This window comes from Simochromis diagramma, unplaced genomic scaffold, assembly GCF_900408965.1.
Source record: "Simochromis diagramma unplaced genomic scaffold, fSimDia1.1 OVJJ01000707.1, whole genome shotgun sequence".
Lineage (NCBI taxonomy): Eukaryota > Metazoa > Chordata > Actinopteri > Cichliformes > Cichlidae > Simochromis > Simochromis diagramma.
This window is the reverse complement of record NW_024387108.1, coordinates 92,842-117,044: the sequence shown is the minus strand read 5'-3', so window position 1 is coordinate 117,044 and position 24,203 is coordinate 92,842. Positions and strand designations below refer to the sequence as shown.

The following is a 24,203-nucleotide window of genomic DNA, read 5'->3' as shown; positions in this document are numbered from 1 at the left end:
CCTGTCTCGTCAGGTTAATCAGGTCCAGCTGTGTCCCCCACCTGTGTGTGATTTCCCAGTGTCTCTCTGTGTACTTATAGTGTGTGTTTTCCTCTGTTCCTCGTCGCGTCGTCTGTGTTCATATTTTGTGAAATCCCCTGCGTGCTCTCCCTGCTGTTCTCCCTTCATGTCAGGTTTGCTACTCCTTGGTGTAGTTTCTCCCAGTTTAGTTCATCCTTAGTTCTGTTTTGCCATCTCCACTTTATGTTTGGTATTGTTAATAAATCGCCCTCACGTCTGAATAAGTGCTGCATTTGAGTCCTCCTTCCACTCTTCACACGGCCGCTGCCCCGAGCCGTGACAGAAAAAACACCAATTTTGTCTAAAAACTTCTCATGTTTAGCTGTTTCCCACTTTTCTTTAGTCATTTTAGCCTTTTTGGCCAGGATGAAGGGAGTATCTTCCATCAAACAAGAAGACAGCCACATGTAACTACGACGGTATTTGCTAGTTCACCTTACATGCATTAATGTAATGACGTGGTTAGCCTACTCAACGTAAATTACACACGAACAACATTAAGCTACTCACCCAGAGAAGAACGGCTGCTGCTGCATCATCATCCGTCATCATTTCTGCTACACTGGCAGGGCTAGGGGCCAGGACTCTCCTCTTCGGGTTCTTGGGGGATGTTGCTAACTCCAGGTCTGATAAGATAAGATAAGATAAGATAAGATAACCTTTATTAGTCCCACACGTGGGAAATTTGTTTTGTCACAGCAGGAAGTGGACAGTGCAAAAGTTATGAGGCAAAAATTAGAATACAATAAGAATAAATACAGTACACAACTGTACAGAATAGAATAAAATACTATATACAGTAGAATAAAATAAAATAAATATACAATAAGATAAAAATAGAATACAAATACAAATACTATATACAACTGAGTAAACAGGCAACCCACCTGCAGCAGATGTGCTCGGTGTGAGGTCTCGCAGCAAGCTATCAAATACGGTACATTTCTCGGCTTTAAAAAAAAAAAAAAAACGCTATGCGTCGCCAGGTGTTTCATCAGATTTGAGGTGTTACCTCCTTTGACAGTATCACAGTATCACCTTAAAGCACTTGTTGCTGCTGAGTTTGCATCTTTTGCTGTGAAGTACAGCCAGACTTTTGACCGCTTCGCCTTGGGCATTTTTAATATGTAGCTCTGCTCTAAAAGAACATACGTACCTGGGCCCGCCTACTACGCTCACAAAGGTAAAATGATTGGCTAGAATCCAAAGTGTATGACATCTCAGGAAAAAAAGCACCGAAATAAAGCACCGAAATGTGCACTGCTTTTCGGTCTGGTTACTACCGTTTATGTCAGAACCGGTGCCGGATACCGGTACCCATCTCTACCAGCAACCATAGTCAATTGTCTTCCAGGAGCCAGAGCAGGCGACATTGAAGGAAATTTAAAACTGCTGGCTAAGGGTAAACGTAAATACAGTAAAATCATAATTCACGTCGGCAGTAATGACACCCGGTTACGCCAATCGGAGGTCACTAAAATCAATTTTGAATCGGTGTGTAACTTTGCCAAAACAATGTCAGACTCTGTAGTTTTCTCTGGTTCCCTCCCCAATCAGACCAGGAGCGACATGTTTAGACGCATGTTCTCCTTAAATTGCTGGCTGTCTGAGTGGTGTCCCAGAAACGATGTGGGCTTCATAGATAATTGGCAAACCTTCTGGAGGAAACCTGGTCTTGTTAGGAGAGACGGCATCCATCCCACTTTGGATGGAGCAGCTCTCATTTCTAGAAATATGGACAAATTTATTAAACCCCCCAAAATATGACTATCCAGAGTTGGGACCAGGAAGCAGAGTTGCAGTCTTACACGCCTCTCTGCAGCTTCTCTCCTCCTGCTACCCCCCAAAAACCCATCTCCATTGAGACTGTGTCAGCTCCCAAAAAGACAAAAAACAAATTAAAAGCCAGCAAAAAACAACCTAAACATAAAAAATCAAAAAGAAAGAACAATAAAGTATCCACATCTGAACCAAAGAGTAAAACAGTGAAATGTGGATTGTTAAATATTAGGTCTCTCTCCTCCAAGTCTCTGTTAGTACATGACTTAATAATTGATCAACAAATCGATTTACTCTGCCTTACAGAAACCTGGTTGCAGCCGGATGATTATGTTAGTTTAAATGAATCAACACCCCCGAGTCATTCTAACTACCAGAAATCTCGAAGCACAGGCCGAGGGGGCGGTGTGGCAGCAATTTTTCACACCAGCCTATTAATTAACGAAAGACCAAGACAGACTTTTAAATCATTTGAAAGCCTGATGCTTAGCCTTGTCCACACCAGCTGTAAAACTCAGAAACCAGTCTTTTTTCCAACAATATCCTTATTATTTTTTTACATTTTAATGACTTACAAACAGTCCAACATTCTAAATACTACATGAACATACACTCCTCTCAGACAGCAAAAAGAAAACAAAAAAGTCATCAGATTTGTCACTCCGTTAAAGGCCTAAATTTATCATTATCCCAAATCAAATGTCATTGCCCTCCGTCTTCGTCCTCCTCAGATAATACAAATCCTTCTACAAAATTCACAAATGGTCTCCACACCTTCTCAAAAACATCCAATTTCCTTTTCAGTATACATGTCATCAACTCCAATGGCAAAGCCACCATCATTTGTTTTATCCACTGTGTGATACTTGGTTCCCTTGTTCTTTTCCATTTTAGTGCGATTAATCTTTTTGCTTGTAACAAACCCATATCAATAAACATTCTGTCACTTTTTGTGTACCTCATGTTTTCTGGGTACAATCCCAGAATAAGGAAGCCAGGATCCAAAACCTCTTTGGATAATATTTGTTTCATAGTTTGTGTTACTGCAACCCAAAAAAAACCCCAAAAAGAGCCTATCTTCCTGCAATCCCAAATACAATGCCAAAAGATACCTTTATCTTCATTACATTTATTACAAGTGTCTGGAATATTAGAGTTGTACTTATTTAATTTTTCCGGAGTAACATATATTCGCATTAACCATTTGTATTGCAACAACCTTAGTCTAGAATTAATAGTTTGTTTATGAGCTTTTGCACAAACCAATGCCCATTGTTCCATGGATATGTCCTTCTTTAAATCTTTTTTCCAGGCGTTCAACTTTCCCAAAAAATTGTCAGATGTTTTGGACCTAATCAATTTATATATTTCTGATATTGCCCCTTTTTTTGAACTGCTTTTGCTAATTATGTCTTCCAATTCTGATTTTGGTGGTTTGGTGCAGGTATGAACCAAGATGAACCAAGATGAACCAAGATGGCGCCGCGGATGGTCGCCCTGGTGCTTCAGTGCGTTACTTTTGTTTTGTTTTTGTGCATTTCTTCTGTGTCTGGGCACTCCTCTGGATATTCGTACACCAGAGAAGAGCTCCTTAACTACAGGACTACAACGCCTGTGGATTTATTTCCAATATTTGTCGCATCTGCGGCAGATTTACTGCTGACTCTGACCAGGAAAGCGAGACGCCGAAAGAGAGGGAAGCGAGCCGGCGCACTCGTGCGTTTGAGGAGACGCGGACTGCGAACCGCTCTTCCTGGGATCTTCCTTTCTAATGTACGCTCACTCGGGAATAAGATTGATGAACTGGCCCTGATGAGAAGCATGAACAGAGACTTTGCCTCCTCCTGTGTCTTATGTTTTATGGAGTCGTGGCTCAGTGAGAACATCCCAGACTGCGCGCTCAAACTGGAGGGCTTCCATCTGCTGCGCGCGGACCGGCAGGCCGCTCTCTCCGGTAAGTCCAAAGGTGGAGGTCTCTGCTTCTACATCAATAGTGGCTGGTGCACAGATGTGACAGTGATTGCTCAGCACTGCTCTTCCTCTCTGGAATATCTTTTTATCCACTGCAAACCGTTTTATTCTCCGCGGGAGTTTGCTTCATTCATCCTGGCCGCTGTTTACATCCCGCCAGACGCAGATGCGCAGGCAGCTCAGTGCGCACTCGCGGAGCAGATTCTCCACACGGAGCGGACATTCCCGGACTCTCTCATCATTGCTCTTGGGGACTTTAACAAAGCCAATCTGAGCCATGAGCTTCCAAAATACAAGCAGTATATTAAATGCCCGACCAGAGAGGAGAGGACATTGGACCACTGTTACAGCACAATCAGCGGGGCCTATCGCGCGGTGCCCCGCGCTTCACTCGGACTTTCTGACCACGTCACGATCCACCTAATCCCCGCGTACAGACAGAGGCTGAAGCTCTCCAAACCTGTCGTGAGGACTAAAAAACTGTGGAGCAACGAGGCTGTGGAGGAGCTTCGCACGTGTTTGGAGTCTACAGACTGGGACACAATGAAGGCTGCTTCTAACAGCTTGGACGAGTTTACGGACACTGTCACCTCCTATATCCACTTCTGCGAGGACAGCATTGTGCCATCACGCACCAGGGTGAGTTATAACAATGACAAACCCTGGTTTACTCCTAAACTCAAAAAGCTGTGGCTGGAAAAGAGAAAGGCGTTCAGAAGCGGAGACAGGGACTGCTACAGAGAGGCCAAGTACAGGTTCACTAAAGAAGTGGACATTGCTAAACATCAGCACTCTGAGAAGATGCAGCAGCAGATCTCAGAGAATGACTCGGCCTCTGTGTGGAAAGGTTTTAGGAATATCACCAACTACAAGCCTAAAACCCCCACTCCACTGACGACTTGCTCTTGGCCAACACCCTCAACGACTTCTACTGCCGTTTTGACGAGCCATCAGGCAGCCTTCACACCTCCAACGGCCCCAACAATAGAGACACTTTGGACACTAATTCCCCCACCTCTCCCCCCTCCATAGAGCCATCACCACCTTCAAACCGTTCACCTACAACACCCCCCTCCTCACCCCACACAAAAGAGGATTTCACACCACCTCCTCCCACCACAACTCTTCATATTCATGAAGTAGATGTGAGGAAGCAGTTTAAGAACCTGAATGCTCGGAAAGCTCCCGGCCCAGACGGCGTGTCTCCTGCCACCCTCAGACACTGTGCAAACGAGCTGGCCCCAGTGTTTTCTGGCATTTTCAACTCCTCACTGCAGGCATGTCATGTGCCTGCCTGCTTCAAGTCCTCCACCATAATCCCTGTCCCCAAGAAACCTAGGATCACTGGACTAAATGACTACAGACCCGTGGCTCTGACATCTGTGGTCATGAAGTCCTTTGAGCGCCTAGTTCTCTCCCATCTCAGGACCCTCACGGCCCCCCTCCTGGACCCCCTGCAGTTTGCATATAGAGCCAACAGGTCTGTAGATGACGCCATCAACATGGCCCTACACTTCATCCTGCAGCATCTGGACTCCCCAGGAACCTACGCCAGGATCCTGTTTGTGGACTTCAGCTCTGCCTTCAACACCATCCTTCCAGACCATCTCCGAGGCAAGCTTTCCCAGATGAATGTGCCTGATCCCATCTGCCGGTGGATCACTGACTTCCTGACGGACAGGAAGCAGCATGTGAGGCTGGGAAAGAATGTCTCGGACTCCCGGACCATCAGCACCGGCTCCCCTCAGGGCTGTGTTCTTTCTCCTCTGCTCTTCTCCCTGTACACCAACTGCTGCACCTCCACCCACCAGTCTGTCAAGCTAATCAAGTTTGCAGATGACACCACCGTTATTGGACTCATCTCGGACGGGGACGAGTCTGCCTACAGGAGGGAGGTTGAACGTCTGGTGTCCTGGTGCAGCCACAACAACCTGGTGCTGAATGCCCAGAAGACAGTGGAGATTATTGTGGACTTCAGGAAGCACACAGCCCCACTCCCCCCCATCATCCTGACTGACACCCCCATCACCTCTGTGGACTCATTCCGCTTCCTGGGTACCACCATCACCCAGGACCTGAAGTGGGAGCCCACCATCACCTCCGTCATCAAGAAAGCCCAGCAGAGGATGTACTTCCTGAGGCAGCTGAAGAAATTCAACCTGCCAACACGGACGATGATGCAGTTCTACACCGCAATCATCGAGTCCATCCTCACCTCCTCCATCACCGTGTGGTACGCTGGAGCCACTATCAGGGACAAACAGAGACTGCAGCGTGTTGTGCGCTCTGCTGAGAAGGTGATTGGCTGCAGACTCCCATCTTTGCAGGACCTGTACACCTCCAGGACATTGCGGCGTGCAGCTCGGATCTCAGCTGACCCTTCTCACCCTGGTCACAGTCTGTTTGACCTGCTCCCCTCAGGCAGGAGGCTCCGGTCCATTCGCACCAGAACCTCTCGCCATAAGAACAGTTTCTTCCCCTCTGCTGTTGGACACATGAACAATAACCATATGACTATCCCCGCCACTAACACATGACCCTACGCTGTGTTCACTGTATCATTCCATGTTTGGCACTGATCACCACCTGCACTCATGTATATATCTTTCAACGTAGCACTCTTAATTCTTACTCTCATGTATATATCTCATGTATATCTCATGCACATATCTTTCCACGTAGCACTTTTAATTCTTATCCCTACTTTTATTTTTTCCATGTCTATTTAAGTGTTATTTATGACACCATGTTTGCACTGAAGCACCGCAGCAATTTCCTAATGTTGTAAACCTGCTCAACATTTGGCAATAAACCCCATTCTGATTCTGATTCTGATTCTGATTATTTTGATTTGCTCGAATGTAACTTCTAATTTGGAGATATTTGAAAAATTGCTTTCTATCTATATTATATTTATGTCTAAGCATATCAAAGGACATCATATCTTGAGAATCTGTTGCATACAAATCTTGGATTTTTTGGAGTCCTTTAATTGACCATTGTCTCTTTGTCTGGCTCTTGGCGAAGGCAGTCGCACTTTTTCTCTTCTCCTCCTTCCCCTTATCTTCCCTGCTTAGCCTCTTGTGTCCTTGTCTTGTCTCGTGTGCATTACTTTCCCTCGAACAGTCTCTCACTGTCGTTCTCTAAAACCTAAAAGAGAATTATGGATTTGATCAACTGGTCTCTGAATGCTATTGACACCCTTTTCTCAACGAGAAGTCGGGGCTCGGGAGAGCCCGAGTGCCCTGGAGGGACTTTCCCTGCCCGATACACGATGGATGGGTGGCAGACCTGGAGGATCTTGTGCCTGGCGGGACTGTCGATCGAGGATGCTGAGGATATCTACCTATTCGGAACCATGATAACAGGGTTCTTGCTGATCGGAGCTGGCTTGGCCCTGACTTATCGGAGAAATAAGAGAGCAGAACCAGCTGTTCAAACCCCCCCAAAGCTGACCGCTGGAATTGAAGCGATGGGACGAGGCGCGACCTCTCACACGGAACGCAGCATGGTTAACACCTTGGAGACGCTTACAGCTGCCGTGAAGACTCAAAATAACACCATTGAGCGTATGGGGGGATACATCAGAGAGAGGCCTGCTCAAAATGAGACCCTTGAGCGAAAATTGGATCACATCGCAGATCGGATCACTGCAGTTGTGGGGTCTCAGAATCAAAAGAATGACAACACCACGGAACAGAAGTTTGATACCATCATGGGGAGGCTCGCGGCTCTCCAACGGGAGATTGAGAGACCAGCGTCAGAGTGCTAAATTCGGCTGCTCGCATAATGGAGAAATCAACAATATTCAACATATGGACACCATGGCGCCAGCTGCTCAGGCCCAAGGCTGGAGCCGACCAAAACAACTCCCTGATAACGACTGTGTGATGACTATTCTTCCCATCCCATGCAAGGCCACCTGGGTTGGCTGGCAGACTGTTTACTTAGCCTGATAGAGCGAAGGACACTGTCTCAGCTGGACTCTGGACACGCACACACATACACTTACACTGATAAGCATGCACTCATCCCCCTCCCTTTCCAAACGCCTTCGATGCTTGTTTCCTGTGGGGGAAGACGTGCCGCGCTGAAATGGTAGCGCTGTGTAGGACGACTGCTGTGTTCCTTCGGATTACCCCCCCCTATCCAACCCCTGTGGCTTGTCACGTGCTCTAATGTTGTGATGTGGACATTAATGTGCTCTCTGTGCAGAGGAGGTTTTTATTGTTTCCTGTTCTCATGCTGTCCTCCCATAGGTGCCCAGCGTGAGAAGAGGTCTCTTTTTTTCCTCTTGTATCTTTCCCATTGTTGTGTACTTTTTCAGTGTTTTCTCTGCAAGTGTTGTATGTGTAAGTCGGGGGGGGGGGGGGGGGGGGGGGTCCTATTCCTCTGCGGGGCAACCTGCATATGGCCAATAAAGCATTCATTCAATTCAATTCAATTCAATTCAATTCTAAAAACTTCATCCTCTCTTCCTGGTCTGAAATCCTGGTTTCCCCACATCGGTGTAAACTGTGACAATACAACAGGTTCCTTCATATATCTTTTTACATCATACAACACTTTGACCATGTTCTTTACCATTGGATTTTTTGCCTTTTTAATCAAGTTTATTGCTGTGTCTGAGAAAAAATATAAAGGTAAAGGTGGATGCAAATTAATACTTTCCATCTCTGACCATTGCGGGGCATTATTTAAGTCAAAATAGTATCTTATAGACCTGATTTGACATGCCCAGTAATACCACTCAATATTTGGACACATGACACCACCCTCGTTGTATGGTAGATGCAACAATGATAATCTTATCCTTGGTCTCCCATTTTTCCATAAAAAACCAAGAACAAGCTTTTTGATCCTGCTAAACCAATCAACAGGAGGCGGCAGGGGGATGTTCTGATACGCATAAAGCACCTTTGGCAGTATACTCATTTTGTATATATTAATCCGACCAATTAAAGAAACTGGTAGAGATATGCATCTGTCCACTATCTCTGTTATTTCTTTAGAAAGTCTTTCATAGTTATTTTCCATGATCTCACTTAATTTGGGCGAAATCATTATTCCTAAGTACATAAAGTCCTTTACTGTCTTAAAATGAGATGTTACTATATGTGGGTTTTTCCTTTCTTCTTCATTAAGTAATAAAACGGATGATTTAGATTTGTTAATGACATACCCTGATATTTGACCAAAATCCCCTATCAATCTAAGCAGAGCAGGTATAGATTCTGTTATTTTAGAGAGATATACTATTACATCGTCTGCGTACAACGAAATCCTATGTTCTACTTCATTTACCATAATTCCTGTCAATGATAAACTCGAACGTACAGCTATAGCAAAGGGTTCCATAGCTAATGTAAACAACAGTGGGCTTATCGGTGAGCCTTGTGGACATCCCCGTTTCACGTGCGTGTTTGCAAGCTTGTTTTCAATACCTGCAAACTCCTCTCGTATGGCATGCTGCAACCTCTCCTCTATGTTGCCACTATCCGCGGGGCCGTGTTCGCTCATGGTGGCTGGCTTGTTAGCTGAGCAGGCCTCGGACGCGCTAGCTTCACCGCCAAACACCGATATCTTGGTTTCCGTGGTTGACTTAGTCTTCTCCTTGGTAGTTTTACCAGGTCCAGGCATCGTGGGTCTATAGCGTATTTCGTTTTCGTGTTTTGGAGCGTTTTTCCTTAATTTTAAGGATTTAGCAAAGTTTCTTGCAGGAGCAGTTCAGAGCTCGACCGATTGCTACGGTGACGTCATCGGAAGTCCCCAGAAACCAGTCTTACTTGTTATCATCAATCGTCCACCTGGGCCTTACACAGAGTTTCTGTCTGATTTCTCAGACTTTTTATCTGATTTAATTCTCAGCTCAGATAAAATAATTGTTGCGGATGATTTTAACATCCATGTAGATGCTAAAAACGACAGCCTCAACATGGCATTTAATCTTTTATTAGACTCAATTGGCTTCTCTCAAAATGTAAAAGAACCCACCCACCACTTTAATCACACTCTAGATCTTGTTTTAACATATGGCATAGAAACTGAACATTTAACAGTGTTTCCTGAAAACCCTCTCCTGTCTGATCATTTCCTGATAACATTTACATTTACAATAATTGATTACACAGCGGTGGAGAGTAGACTTTATCACAGTAGATGTCTTTCTGAAAGCGCTGTAACTAAGTTTAAGAATATAATCCACCCACTGTTATCATCTTCTTTTTTCTTTTTTCTTTTTTTTTTTTTTTGTGTCCCGTTTGGATCTGCAGCCATCAGAATTGTTGTCTTAAGGCCAAGAAAGATGCCAAGCGGATTTATTTTACCAAGTGGATCATCATGGCCTTGCCATATTGGTCCATTTGATTGACCTTTATTATAATTATGAATTTATTTTATTTTCAGTTCCTACAAACGGGACAGACATGACTGGGGGATAGGACAGGGAGAAAGAATGAAAGAAAGAGAGGGAGAGAAAGAAAACCAAAGGGGAGAAGAGACGGTGAGAAGGGGGGGAAGAAAGAAAAAACAAACAAACAAAAAGAAAAAAACACCTGGGTCACCTGTATGGAGAAAAAAACAGAAGAGAAAGCAAACAACAAAGAGCAACATAATAAAAAAAACGGCACCATCACAATAAACTAGCTAGCAGTAAATATCAGTAGATACTAAGTAATAAACGATATTGTGCAGCACGCAAGATAGACAGCGCACAATGTGCTTTGAGGCAGCAGCCAAGAAAGCTGTAGTCCGCGTCTGTGAATACCCGTGTGTACACCTGTGTGGATCAGCATGCTTGCATTCCAAAGGTTTCTCCATGTAACGATCTGCTAGGGAGTGTGGGGAGCCACAGCCCCGTCCTCCAGGGTATGAAGCAGGTATGAAGGAGATCAAAACTCCAGACATCCAGAGGCCCCCAGAACACAAAAGACCAAGGAAGACCAACAGAGGGGCAGCCGCGCCACTGTCCCAGTAAGAGCTGAGGAGAGTCCCAGATGAGGGCTCACTCAGCAGCCGCGGAGCAGAAGCCAGGGGGAGTTGCAGTGACGCGCCCGTGAACTCCGCCGGCAGCCAGCTGTGCCTGAGTGACCGAGCCCCAGGCCGAGAGGCACAGACATACAGGCACACACATGTACAAACATCCATTCCCACCCTCATGCTCTCATATGCACTTACTCCACACTCAACCAACGTGGAGACAGACATAAAGAGACGCTGTACACACGATCACACTCCCCAAGCGAACTCTAAGCCCCGGGTCTAGGTACCCTTGCCCCTGGAGGGGGGAACTGCACCCAGACCCAGGTGGTGTTACCCTTTTCCCTGCGGTGGGGAGAGGCAGACCGCCTCGACTCCGCAGCAGCAGGGAGGCCCCACACTCCAGACCGCAGTCGGACGGCCAACTCCTCCTAGCCCCCCCGCTCCAGCAGGTCGCAGAGAATGGGGGTGAGAGAAGACTCCAAACCTCCCTCCACCCGCTCATTGTAGTGTTGATGCATGTGTGTTCTAAGGTGCAATTAAAACCCAGGAGGGCATGGAGCTACCTGCCAGAGAGCAGCAGGTAAGCGCATAGTCCCTCCTGCTAGCCCTCAATGTCTAGGTGTATTCAAAATTGAGAGGTGGGCAACGACGCCAGGGGTGAGGTGTACAACCTGATGGTAATTTGGACTCCGTGTATCGTGCCCACCCCCAAGATCCTATATGTATGTGTAATGAGAGTGTGAGTAATGTGAATGTCTAAGTTGTGGGATAAAATTGAGGCAGAGGCAGCCAGAAGGGGACAGAGGGGTGGTAGCCTCCTCTGCACCCTGGTGACATACCCCTACTCCAAGGCCCTGCATGTGTGGGTGGTTGTGGTGGAGCGGGAGGAGGGAGGCAGCTGGAGATGGGGAGGGAAGGAAGGGAGGGGCAGGTGACCCCTCCCTGGGGCCAGCTCCCCCGCTGACCCCAGTAGGCACTCCCATACTCCACGACCCGCCAGGGAAAGGGGGCCCAGGCCCATCCAGACCGGGGCCCAGCGCAGCAGCGCCCCCCGGCCTCACAGAGCCCGGGACAGTCCACCCAACCCCACCACAGAGAAAACTGCACCCACTCCACCATCCATTCATCTTCCAGACTACATGAGACAATAGACGCCCAGGCTGAGATCTTCCTCCACCTCTCCTGTATCTCCCCCTCCTGCAGAGAGTTCCTGGGGAGAGGAAAGCTCCTGCTAGGTGTGACAATCTCCCCCACCAGTTGAAGAGCCCCCCAGGTGGCTCGACGCACCGGCGGCACCCTGCGCCAGGGATGGGCCCCCATGCACCCACCCGCCCACAACCCCAGCAACACACAAACCAGGACCCGAGGCCCCGAGGCCCGGCCAGGGCCCCAGCCACTGTTATCATCTTCAATGCCCTGTACCAACACAGAGCAGAGCAGCTATCTGAACGCTACCCCATCAGAGGTCGATTATCTTGTTAATAATTTCACCTCCTCACTACGTACGACTCTGGATACTGTAGCTCCTGTGAAAACTATGGTCTCAAATCAGAAGTACCCGACTCCGTGGTATAATTCTCAAACACGTAGCCTAAAGCAGATGACTCGTAATCTGGAGAGGAAATGGCGTGTCACAAATTTAGAGGATCATCATTTAGCCTGGAGAAATAGTTTGCTGCTTTATAAGAAAGCCCTCCGCAAAGCCAGAACATCTTACTATTCATCACTGATTGAAGAAAATAAGGACAACCCCAGGTTTCTCTTCAGCACTGTAGCCAGGCTGACAAAAAGTCAGAGCTCTTTTGAGCCAACAATCCCTTTAACGTTAACTAGTAATGACTTCATGAACTTCTTCACAAATAAAATTTTTATCATTAGAGAAAAAATTACCAACAATCATCCCACAGATGTAATATTATCTACAGCTACTCTTAGTACCATTGATGTTAAGTTTGACTCTTTTTCTCCAATTGATCTTTCCTAGTTAACTTCAATAATTACTTCCTCCAAACCATCAACGTGTCTTTTAGACCCCATTCCTACAAAACTGCTCAAAGAAGTCCTGCCATTAATTAATTCTTTAATCTTAAATATGATCAACCTATCTCTTTTTTTTTTCTTATTTCTTTTTTGCCTGTCCCATTTGGTTCTTTAGCCATCGGAATTGTTGTCTGAAGACAAACAAGGATACCCAATGGATTTACTTTGTCAAATAGAGCCCAAGGAGGACCACTGGAGGGGCATCCGTGCCACCCTCCTGGGAAGAGCTGAGGAGAGCCCCAGATGAGGGGTCACCCAGTAGCCACGGAGCAGAAGCCAGAGGGGGCTGCATGCCCGCCGGCACTGCTGGCAGCCAGCTGTGCCAGAGTGAACCGAGCCACAGGCCCAGAGGCCGGAGGGCCACCGCCCCGAAAGAGGCCTGACCGGGCAACAGGCACCAGGCCCCACCAAGTAATCACCAGGAGTGAGCTGGTACATACCTGAGCGCCCAGCCCCGGACACCAAGAACCACCAACGCACCGACCCCTAAGGGCATCAGTTACCGGCAGGGAGTGTGGTGAGGGCAGATAGGCCTTTGGAGGGCCTGGGAGTTCCCAGAGAAGTGGAGTGTAATACCCGACCTGACATATAAACACAGACAAACATGCACACACAGACACAAACATGTATTCCCACCCTCATGCACACATATACAAATACTCAGCACTCACCCAACGCAGGGATAGACATACATGGACACTGTACACACAATCACATTCCCCAAACAAACTCTATACCCCAGGTCCAGGTACCCTCGCCACGGGAGGGGGAAACGGCACCTAGACGCAGGAGATGTTACCCTTTCCCCCGGGGTGGAGGCAAGCAGACCGCCCCAGGCTCAGATGCGTCCCCTGCACCCTGGTGACACACCCGCACCCCAAGGCCCTACTTGTGTGGGTGGGTGTGTTGGAGCGGGAAGAGGGAGGCAGCCGGGGATGGGGAGGAATAGAAGGGAGGAGCAAGATGCCCTTCCCTGGGGCCAGCTCCCCAACTGACCCCAGTAGGCACCCCCGTCCTTCGGCACCCACCAAGGCAAGGGAGCCCAGGCCCATCCAGATGGGGGCCTACGGCAGCAGGACTGCCCAGCCCCACAGGACCTGGGGCAGCCAACCCGACCCCACCGCAGAGGAAACTGTACCCACCCTAACATTCAATCATCTCCCAGACTGCACAAGACAGTAAACACCCAGGTTGAGTTTATTCTCCACCTCTCCTATGACTCTCCCCCGGCCTGCGCTTTCCTAACAACAGTCTCAAGTCTAATAATAGCATCAGTTGTGTTCCGAGCTGTCCTGAAACCACTTTGATAATTGGCTAAAGCCCCTTTTCTTTCCAGCTCAAAGGACAGTCTTGCCAATTATCATACGTTCCATTCACTTGCACACATTTGATGTAAGAGCGATTGGTCTGTAGCTATCTGGTTCAGATGGATCCTTCCCGGGCTTTCTTATTGGCACAATAACAGCCTCCTTCCAAGTACTTGGGAGCTCACCCTTAATCCAGACTGTGTTAACCAAACACAGCAGTTTATTAAGCGCTTTCGTACCAAGGTTCTTCAACATTAAATAACAAATTTGATCCTTTCCCAGGGCTGTGGGCTTTGTTTTTTTAAGTGCTCTCACCATTTCCTCCAGAGAAAACACCGCATCCAAAGTACTGTCTATGTGCGCCTTTCTTACTAGAGCCTCCCAATACCGTGTTTCAGTTTGGCACATTCTGTCTTTTCCCAACACTGATATGTTATCAGAGCTATGAATCTTAGCAAAAGTTTTCACCATAACCTGCACTTTTTCCTGAGCTGTTACAAAGTTCTGTTGGCCTGAAGATAGAACTGGGTAATCCCATTCCCGCCAGTCACCTCACATTCTTCTGACCATGCCCCAGACCTCCCCCACTGGAGTGGTTATTCCTATTTTAGAACAGAACGACCTCCAACTACTCCACTTTGCTTTTCTCACTGTTCTCCGGACCACTGCCACTGCTTTCCTGTATGCAATCAGAGCTTGCATGTTAAGGGTTCTTTGGAGAAATGTAAACACCTTGTTTCTTTCCTTTACAGCAATTTGACATTCCTCTGTCTACCATGGCACCAACGTCCTACTTTCCTTGCCTTTACTGGTCGGGATTGAGGCCTTGGCAGCTACCATAATTACTTCAATAAACTGATTATTCATTTGATCAACACTACGCTACTCATTAACCTTGTCAATTGTTTCCTCACATAATTTTTGGAATTTTGTCCAGTCAGCCCTATGAAAACTCCACTTCTTATGCACCTCTCTTAGAGATACCTGTATGTTCCCTCCAACATCACAGAAAACAGGATAATGGTCACTTCCTATGGTAGTGTCTGTTCTGATGGTCCACTGACTTATTCCTGCAAGGACAGTTGAGACCAGAGTTAAATCCAAAACTGACTCTGTTCCATTAACAACATTACATCTGGTCCCCCTACCATCATTCAGGCACACCAAGTTGCATGTATCCATCAATTCCTCAATTACCTTACCATTTTTATCTGTGTGTGTGCGTGCCTCCCCACACTGCTATGGGCATTAAAATCCCCGAACCAAATAACTCTGCGACAGTCACTTCCTTCAATTGAACGAAGACGTGACAACTCCAATCTGGCGCAAGGATTGTAGAAATTCACAATAACATTTGGTTCATTCCTGTCCCAAACCTCAATAGCTATATACTCCAAATCATTGCCTTTACCCAGGAGTCTATATGGAATGTCTTGTTTGACAAACGTTGCACACCCTCCCCCTCCACCACGGTCCCTGTCATTTCTTATTATCTTGTACCCATACAACACAAAATCCAAAGAAGATTTAAGCCAAGATTCCTGTACACAAATGACATCTGGTTTAACATCAAGTAGTTTGATGAAATGCTTCAACTTTTGGCCATTGACCAAGAGACTCCTTGCATTCCATGGAAGAATAAGTACTACATTTCCTTCTTTTTTATTTTGCTTTTCAGATCATCCATTTTCACACTAATGGGTACCCCAGAAATGACCCCCTTGCATCCACCTCCCGTCTGTGCACCCACTTGCCCAGTATTTTCCACTCTAAACTTCCCCAACTGTTTTAAGTTCAAAACCTTGTTGAGCTGCTCTTCATTTACACATTGCACAAGAAGATTTCCATCTGAGAGTACCTTAGCAGAAACTATATCTCCCACTTTACAGTTAAGTTCAGCTGTCAACACGAACGGACTCAGTTTTTTAATATTAAGAACTTGTGTTCTTTCATTGAATCTCAGAACAACAAACATTCTTGTTCTCTCTCTGGCTTCTAAAGAATCATCCCTACCTCTACTGCTCCCACCTCTTTTACGGTTTTCCTCCTCTGCTCACCTTGCACTTGCTCCAGAGGCATTTTCTCCTCTTCGTCTAAATCAACATGGTCTTCCCAGCTGCCCATCTCTGTTCAGTAACGTGTTACGCGTTACTGTTATCCGATTACTTTTTTCAAGTAACGAGTAAAGTAAGGGATTACTATTGCAAAAACGGTAATTAGATTACCGTTACTTTCCCGTAGGAACGCTGCGTTACTGCGTTACTAAAACCGTGATTTTTTTGTGAGAATGTCTCATGACAGTGACGTAAGCGAGTGCGACGTTCGTGACAACAGCTGTGTGCAGATCAACAATGGATCATATATCGAGTGCGGGAGAGAGTATGAGCGTGCAGCATTTAAAGCGTGGAAGTACTGACCTTACTTTGAGTTTGATTCCATAAAAAGTGACAAAAACATTAGCGTCCATTGTGCGTGGGAAGAAAACTTCTTTTTACAGCGAACAAACCCCTAAACTTCCAAGCAAGCACCGAGTAGCTACCACGTAATGGGAAATTCACAGAGAAACTCGCGGATTCTTCCACTGACCGCGGCACACCTGCACCAGGGTAAACCTCCGCCTACCCAGTCCTGCTTTACAGGTGAAAATAGAGCAACAGGACCGCTGAGTCTTTGACTTTATTTATTTTCTGCTGTGTTTTGCTTGCATCTATTTGAAAGAGTGAGTGTAAACACAAAAAATATTTTATTTTATGTGCTGGAATGTGCAGAAAATAGGTTTAAGTGTTAAACTAATTTCTTCCAGTCAGAGAATGTTGCATATAATTAATTTTTTGCTTGATGCATAAAGTTAAAAGATTAAAACTAATAAAACAAGTTTTAAAAAGAGACTTTTCCATTTGATTACATTTTGTATGATGGATTATGTAGAAAAAGTAGAATTGGGCTGAAAGATCTATCACTTTATCACCTCTTCAGGTTGTAAATCATGTTTTTAAAAAGTAACTAAGTACCTAAGTAATTAATTACTTTTGAAAATAAGTAATCAGTAAAGTAACGGGATAACTTTTTTGGGGAAGTAATCAGTAATTAGTTACTGATTACTTTTTTCAAGTAACTTGACCAACACTGGTCCTGAAAGGTGAGCCTTTACAACAGCGCCAGCCGGGGCAAGAGCAGCTTCGTCCTGCACTAGCAGTGTTGCCAACTTAGCGACTTTGTCGCTATATTTAGCGAGTTTTCAGACCCCTTAGCGACTTTTTTTCTAAAAAAAAGTTGCTAAAAAAGACGTGAAAGCACGTGTCGCTTTTACTCTCAACAAGCAGCAGGTGCTGTAACGCAGTCAGTTCTTTTACTCTTTTACTCTTATGCTGTTTTGTGGATCACATGGTTTAAAACTACTTATAAACACACACATAAAGTAACTCCACCAGAGTGCCTATTTCGGGTCACTCTTCCCGGTCCAAGCCCGGATAAAGGAGCAGGGTTGGAATTCTGACATTAAAAACACAATAATTGCTAAAAGAAATTTAATTTGTAGTTCTAAATAAACTCTAAATGCATTTAGGACATTTTTTACTCACTTTATGTCTCTTCCACAATGTTATTTCTCTCTCCAACAACATAGGTTACAATTAGATTAGCATGACCAATTATGCAAATTAGGCGATGACGTCATTTAGCGACTTCTAGCGACTTTTAGGACAACCAATAGCGATTTTCCTTACTGAGGAGTTGGCAACACTGCGCACTAGGGGCACAGAATCAGCTAGGGCAACAGCGGCCTCGCTCCGCACCGGAGACACAGCCACGTTTAGCGCCTGCTGCCCGTTAATCCCCTCCCCACTATCACCCACAGCGGGTCCCGCTGCTAGCTGTCTGTGAGGTCACATTATTTTCTTATGACCCACATCTCCACACTCAAAACATTTCATATTCCTGGAACTAGCATACACCATATAGAACCCTTCTTCGTGTTTGACACGGAAGGAGACATCCAGTGTCTGTGTGGGGGAGTCTAAAAACATGAACACTTGCCTGAACATGCTTCAATTCAAATCAAATTCAAATTTTATTTGTCACGTACACAGTCATACACAGTACAATATGCAGTGAAATGCTTAGACAACTGCTCGTGACCTAAAGAAAAAAAGAAAAGGCTATGAATAAGATAGGAAATAAATATGAAAATTAAAAAGGGTAAATTTAACTAGGAAGGAATAAAATATAAATTAAGGTTAAAAATGAAATAACTGTACAACACAAATTAGAATGAAGGGTAAATTTAACTGGGAAGGAATAAGATAAAATATATAAATTAAAGTTGAAAATAAAATAACTGTACAGTAAAATACACAATATAGAACTATATAAGAATGTATGAAGAAATATAAATAAATATATACACAATAACAGCAGCTGTACAAGTATTAACTGGAAATGAAGAATATAGTGACCAGTGTTGTGCAATCCACATTATGTCTTGTGCAGTGCAAATATGCTTAAAGTGATTTAAGTGATGAAGTGAAAACAATGTCCAGAATGTCCAGTGTGTGTAAGAACTATATGTGTGGGTCAGTACTGTGTGGTGGTGTGATTGAGAGACCGTATCGCCTGCGGGAAGAAGCTCCTCCTCAGTCTCTCTGTGTTGGTCTTCAGGGAGCGGAATCGCTTTCCTGACCTCAACAGAGAGAACAGTCTGTTGTTGGGATGGCTGAGGTCCTTCACCATCTTCCTGGCCTTGGTCCAGCACCGCCTGCTGTAGATTGAGTGCAGGTCAGGGAGCTCGGAGCGGATGGTGCGCTCAGCTGACCGCACAACCCTCTGTAGAGCTCGTCTGTCCTGCATGGTGCTGTTCCCGAACCAGGTTAAGATGTTTCCCGTCAGGATGCTCTCTATGGTGCACGAGTAAAAGTTCCTGAGAACACACCCCTGGGGGGCTCCAGTGCTGAGAGTGGTGGAGGCTGAGACATGTCCGCCCATCCTTACTGCCTGTGGTCTGCCAGTTAGGAAGTTGGAGATCCACAGACACATAGATGAGCTGAGTCCCAGATGCTCCAGCTTGGTGGTGAGTGTGGAGGGAATTATGGTGTTAAATGCAGAGCTGTAGTCTATGAAGAGCATTTTAACATAATTCCCCCTTCTAGTGTCCAAGTGAGTGAGTGATGTGTGGAGGAGATGAGAGATGGCATCGTCTGTGGAACGATTTGGACGGTAAGCGAACTGTAGTGGGTCCAGTGTGTCTGGTAGTGAAGAAATGATGAAGTCTCTGACCAGGCGTTCAAAGCACTTCATCACTACTGAGGTGAGGGCTACAGGGCGATAGTCATTGAGAGAAGCAGGGTGGGGTTTCTTCGGGACAGGAACAATGATGGACTCTTTGAAGCATGTGGGGATCACCGACTGAGATAAAGAGATGTTGAATATCTCAGTGAACACAGGAGCTAGCTGGTATGCGCAGTCTCTTAGGATACGACCTGGGATGCCGTCTGGTCCTGCTGCTTTCCTGGTGTTCACTCTCTTGAAGGCTCTCCTTACTTCATGCTCGGAGATGACGAGCACGTTTCCGGTGCTGGCAGTATCTTCTTGCTTTAATTTGGCGTCCTTACAGCCCAGACTCACTGTCCGGAAGCCACTTGCAAATTTCCCAAAGCGCTTCAGTTCTTGCTCCAAAGCCGCATTGGGAATAAACGGAGGCACCCGCGACACAGTGATCCGAGTGGAGGGCACTGCGAGGGGTGAAACCTGCATAAATTCATCATTTAAATACAGGCCACCCGCTATAAGCTGATTGACAAACCCCTGCCCTTTCAAAAATATAACTTCATACATGAAGCGTTTGAAATGTTTCCATTTCCCAGCTGCTCCCCTACAGCCAACAACACCTACTCGACAGTGGTGCTCGGCTGCAGCACCACCCTGACTCCATGCTTCAAAGATAGGGATAGTGTCCCACGGGACGCCATCCCTGTCAAACTGAAAAGCAAACTACACAATCACAAACAGCTATGAAACGATCAGACAATAAACACAGCGATAAAACTGAAAAAAACATTTAATGAAAAACTCAAACACTCTCACTCAGACCCACCAAACTCACCACCATCAAACTCCCAGCATGCAGTGCGAGAGAGAGAGAGAGAGAGAGAGAGAGAGAGAGAGAGAGAGAGAGCAGAGCAGGGGAGAAAAAAGCAAGAAAATATAAATATAATAAAAATAGAACAGAAATAGAAAAGTGCAAAGGATTGCCAATTGCTGCAATAAATAAATAAATAAATAAATAAAATAACCATGGAAGAAAAACTCACACAGCACCTGGAACAGAAAAATATAAAAAGGAGCCAGGGGCCAGCAAACAGCCCCTGGAGATCTGGGCTATGCTCAGCCCCCGAGAGTACCAAGGACTCAGCAACAGCTGCATCCCCACCTCAGCAGGAGGGAAAGAGTTCATAGAGAACCAAAGACAACCAGCAGCCGACATGAACAGAGAACAGGGCCCGAGATACCCAAGAAAATATAATACTCTATTTATTTATTATTGGGAGATCAAAAAGACAAAGTTACATTTCTTACTATTTATTGAAAATGTGAGGCATTAGATTTAAAATGCCAGAGAGTTATTAAAATACACAATAAAAGAACATCGTATGTCATCTCACTTTGTTTTTAATACTGCACTTTTGTTATTTTATTTTTTTATATTATCATTCTTTTGTTTGGTGCAGTTTAAAAATATAAACACATATGTACACACAGCATTTCCATCTCTCTGTTTTCTTTCGCTTATCCAGCCCGTTCTCCCTCCCGAGGCTTAACATCTTGAAGATTTGTCACATCACACGGCGTTCCTGAGGAACGCGATAGGCGACCTTCAGCGTTCTTATGGTACACGCCGAGTTATGGGTTAAATACAGTAGATCCAGACCTCCCATCCCCAGCCACCACCTCCCACCTTCCCGAAGGAACACCAAGGCTTCCAAGGATAGCCTTGGTAAGTAATTATTAGCAGTTGTATTTCATACGTAAGTTGTAGACCTGTATACTATCTACATTAATTTGACAATCAACAAACTCTTCAAATCTGTTCATAGATCATTTTTACTGCATATTCTCTTTTCTGATTTCTGATAGCCTACAATCCAGTTCAGACATAATAAGTCGCCATGATTACCACAACATTTAAAGCAGATGCAACAGAGATAAGAATACGTTTGTACCAGATCCAAAGCTTTTGTTAAGATTATTTTTTAGCTTCAAATTATTTTTTATCAGCACTCAAAGACTAACTGAGCAACTCAACAATAAACCAAAGAAAATGGATAGCACACATACAGTATATTATGCTTTGGATGTTGTTCAGTATATTTCTATGCAAAACAAGAAGAATTTCAATACACAGCAATATATTCACAGTTTAAACCAGATATTTACATACACTTTATGGAAAACACCAGAGCTTTTTTAATGTACAACATCAATTTAGAGTAAACTTGTTTTGTTTTAGATAAATATTGAAATATCTTTTGAATTAGTTAAATGTCAGAATAAAGAGAGAGAGAGAGCTGTCTATTTTTATCACTTTCATCAAATTTAGGAGTACATATACACTAAGTTTATTGTTAATTAATAAGAAACTCCAGACGATTCCATTCTGAGCTGAAGAAGCTTCTGATAGGTTAGTAGAGTCCATGTGAGTAAATTGGTGGCACAGCTGTGGATGCATATAAGGCGAAACACAGAGCCTGTTTCTGTGACATGGGAACATCAAGAGATGTCAACCAAAACACCAGGAAAAGAATTGTGGAGCTCCATAAGTGTGGCTCAATTTTGAATACAATTTGGTGCCATTTACAATTAAGAAATACAGAGTTTCTCTCTTTACTCTTAACCTCCTAAGACCTGAACTCTTCCACGGCATGCATTTTTAATTTTTCTTTGATATTTGGGCATATTGGGGCCCAATGAATGTAAAAACAAAGAATTATTAGATTTTTTTTTACCTTATTTTTGTTTTTAAGAAAAATAAGAGCTACAAATGAGGGTATTTGTCTAAAATTATGATAGAACAGTAGCAGTATAATGTCCTCGTAAGTGGATATCAGGCCCTTGTTGAGCAAAATTGAGTATTTTGGCCTAAATAACCCAAAATGTGATGTCCACATATGTGGACGCCAGGTTCTAGGAGGTTAAAGTTAACAAATATGTTTTTTATATTTATCAATCTAAAAAAAATAAACATTTAGTCTGATTTGATGTTACAATTAAAAAAGTGTTTGTGTTTTGATCTGAAGAGTTTGTAAATATCTGGTTTCAACTGTATATTTGATGATGTTGGTGTTTGGATTGATTGACAGCACAAAGAGGGAGAGAGAGGAACAGAGATGGAGATGGAGAATGAGGACAGAACAGAGATGAACAAGAGCAGGTGAGACACACATGTTAGTCAAATGGTTGTTTACCAAAAGTATCACCGTATCATAGGTCCTCATGTATCTCGTACCTAGTGTTTCTTTTTAGGTTTGTTATTTTTCAAATTCTACATTTAAGTTATGCAGGCTTGTTTGCACAACAAGGCTAAATAATTATATAAACTTTTCTAAATAGTGGACTTTGGTAGAATTAAAAAATAAGTGTAGTGCAGGTCTATGATGATTTTTAGTTCTAATATCATCTAGTTCTGATTCTGGTTCTGTTTTGGTTACTGTTGTAGTCCTGTTTTAATTCTGGATCAGTTCTGGGTCTGGTTGAATTGGGGTTTAGTCCTCGTGTCTTGATACAGCCCCGACTTTGTTCTGCCTTGCTGCTTAATTAAAAAACTAGTTTGATATACCTTTATACCTTTATTAGTCCCACAAGGGGAAATTTCATGTTAAGGCTGCCGACCTATTGTACGCAATGGCGGCGCCATCTTGCCCATCCGACCATGCATACATTACACAAACATCACATGGGGAAGACAGGTCAGAGAGGTATAACATGGAAAAGCACAACATGAGGAAAGATAAGGAGAAAAAAAATAACTCCCCCCAGACTGAGATCAGTTTGAGAACAGCAAAAAACACCTCTGCACATGAAAAAACTCATAATACACCAAAGAAACACATGACAAGCAACAGGGACAGCCAGTGTAGACAGTACATCTGGGCCTGCAGCCTATGCGCTGGTCTCCATGATCCACTGTCAGCATTGGAGGGGAATAAGCGTCGAAGGCGTTTGGAGGGAGAGGGGGGATGAGTGTATATCTGCATGTGTATATGTCTGTGTGTGTGTGTGTCCAGAGTTAAGCTGAGACAGTGTCCTTCGCCCTGCCAGGCTAAGTAAACAGTCTTCCAGCCAACCCAGGTGGCCTTGCACAGAATAGGAAGAACAGTCTAAACACAGTCGTTATCAGGGTGTTGTTGTTCAGCTCCAGCCTTGAGACCGCAGCTGGCGCCAAAGGAGTCTCCGCATGAAGTGATGGTGGTTTTTACTTTAGTGCGGATGTCATCCAGGGAAGGACGGATGTTGTTTTACTTTGCTGTATTTTAATGTGAAGTGTGCTTATTTATTTTTTATATTGCATGTTTTGGTTATATCTTGTGGAGTGTTTTATTTATCCTGCATGTTTTGGTTGCATCTGTCAATTTGTCCTGGAGAGACTCCGCCCTTTTTCCCCGTTTTACTAATTTGACACACCTGAGAGAAAGGAGCAGTGGTAATTTACAGAGAGTGCTCAGTGACACATAAGACTGTGTGGAGCTTGGCGTTCGAGAGAGGAGGATACAGCGCCAGCAACCAGGGACGCGGAGCGAGTGATCCGACTGCTGCAGCAACAGGAAGCCAGATTACGCGTCTGCGGGAAATTAGAGGCGGCGGACGGGCTGGTGCCGGTTGTCAGTTACAAAGAAACGGCGGGCAGAGTTAAGAGCTCTGCCCACCCGGGGTAAGTCTTTTGACTTGTCCCCTTTTAATGAATGAAAGCTGCCTAAAAGACTAGTGACTGCCGCTGCCTCCCTTTCTTTAGCGCACCAGGGCGCAGAACGCGGAGAGGAAGGCGAGGACGCCGCCGGGTTTCCCTCCTGCACCGCT

At 44.9% G+C, this 24,203-nt stretch overlaps 1 long non-coding RNA gene across 1 annotated transcript; it reads right to left on the bottom strand.

Annotated features, from left to right (window-relative positions):
• Window positions 1-312: 312 nt before the first annotated feature.
• On the bottom strand, window positions 313-23,711 carry LOC120743209. The gene is made up of 3 exons (XR_005698096.1): window positions 23,606-23,711; window positions 7,681-7,683; window positions 313-324 (listed from the first exon to the last, which is right to left on the bottom strand). It is a non-coding gene; the product is annotated as an uncharacterized LOC120743209 (long non-coding RNA).
• Between the last annotated feature and the right edge of the window lie 492 nt (window positions 23,712-24,203).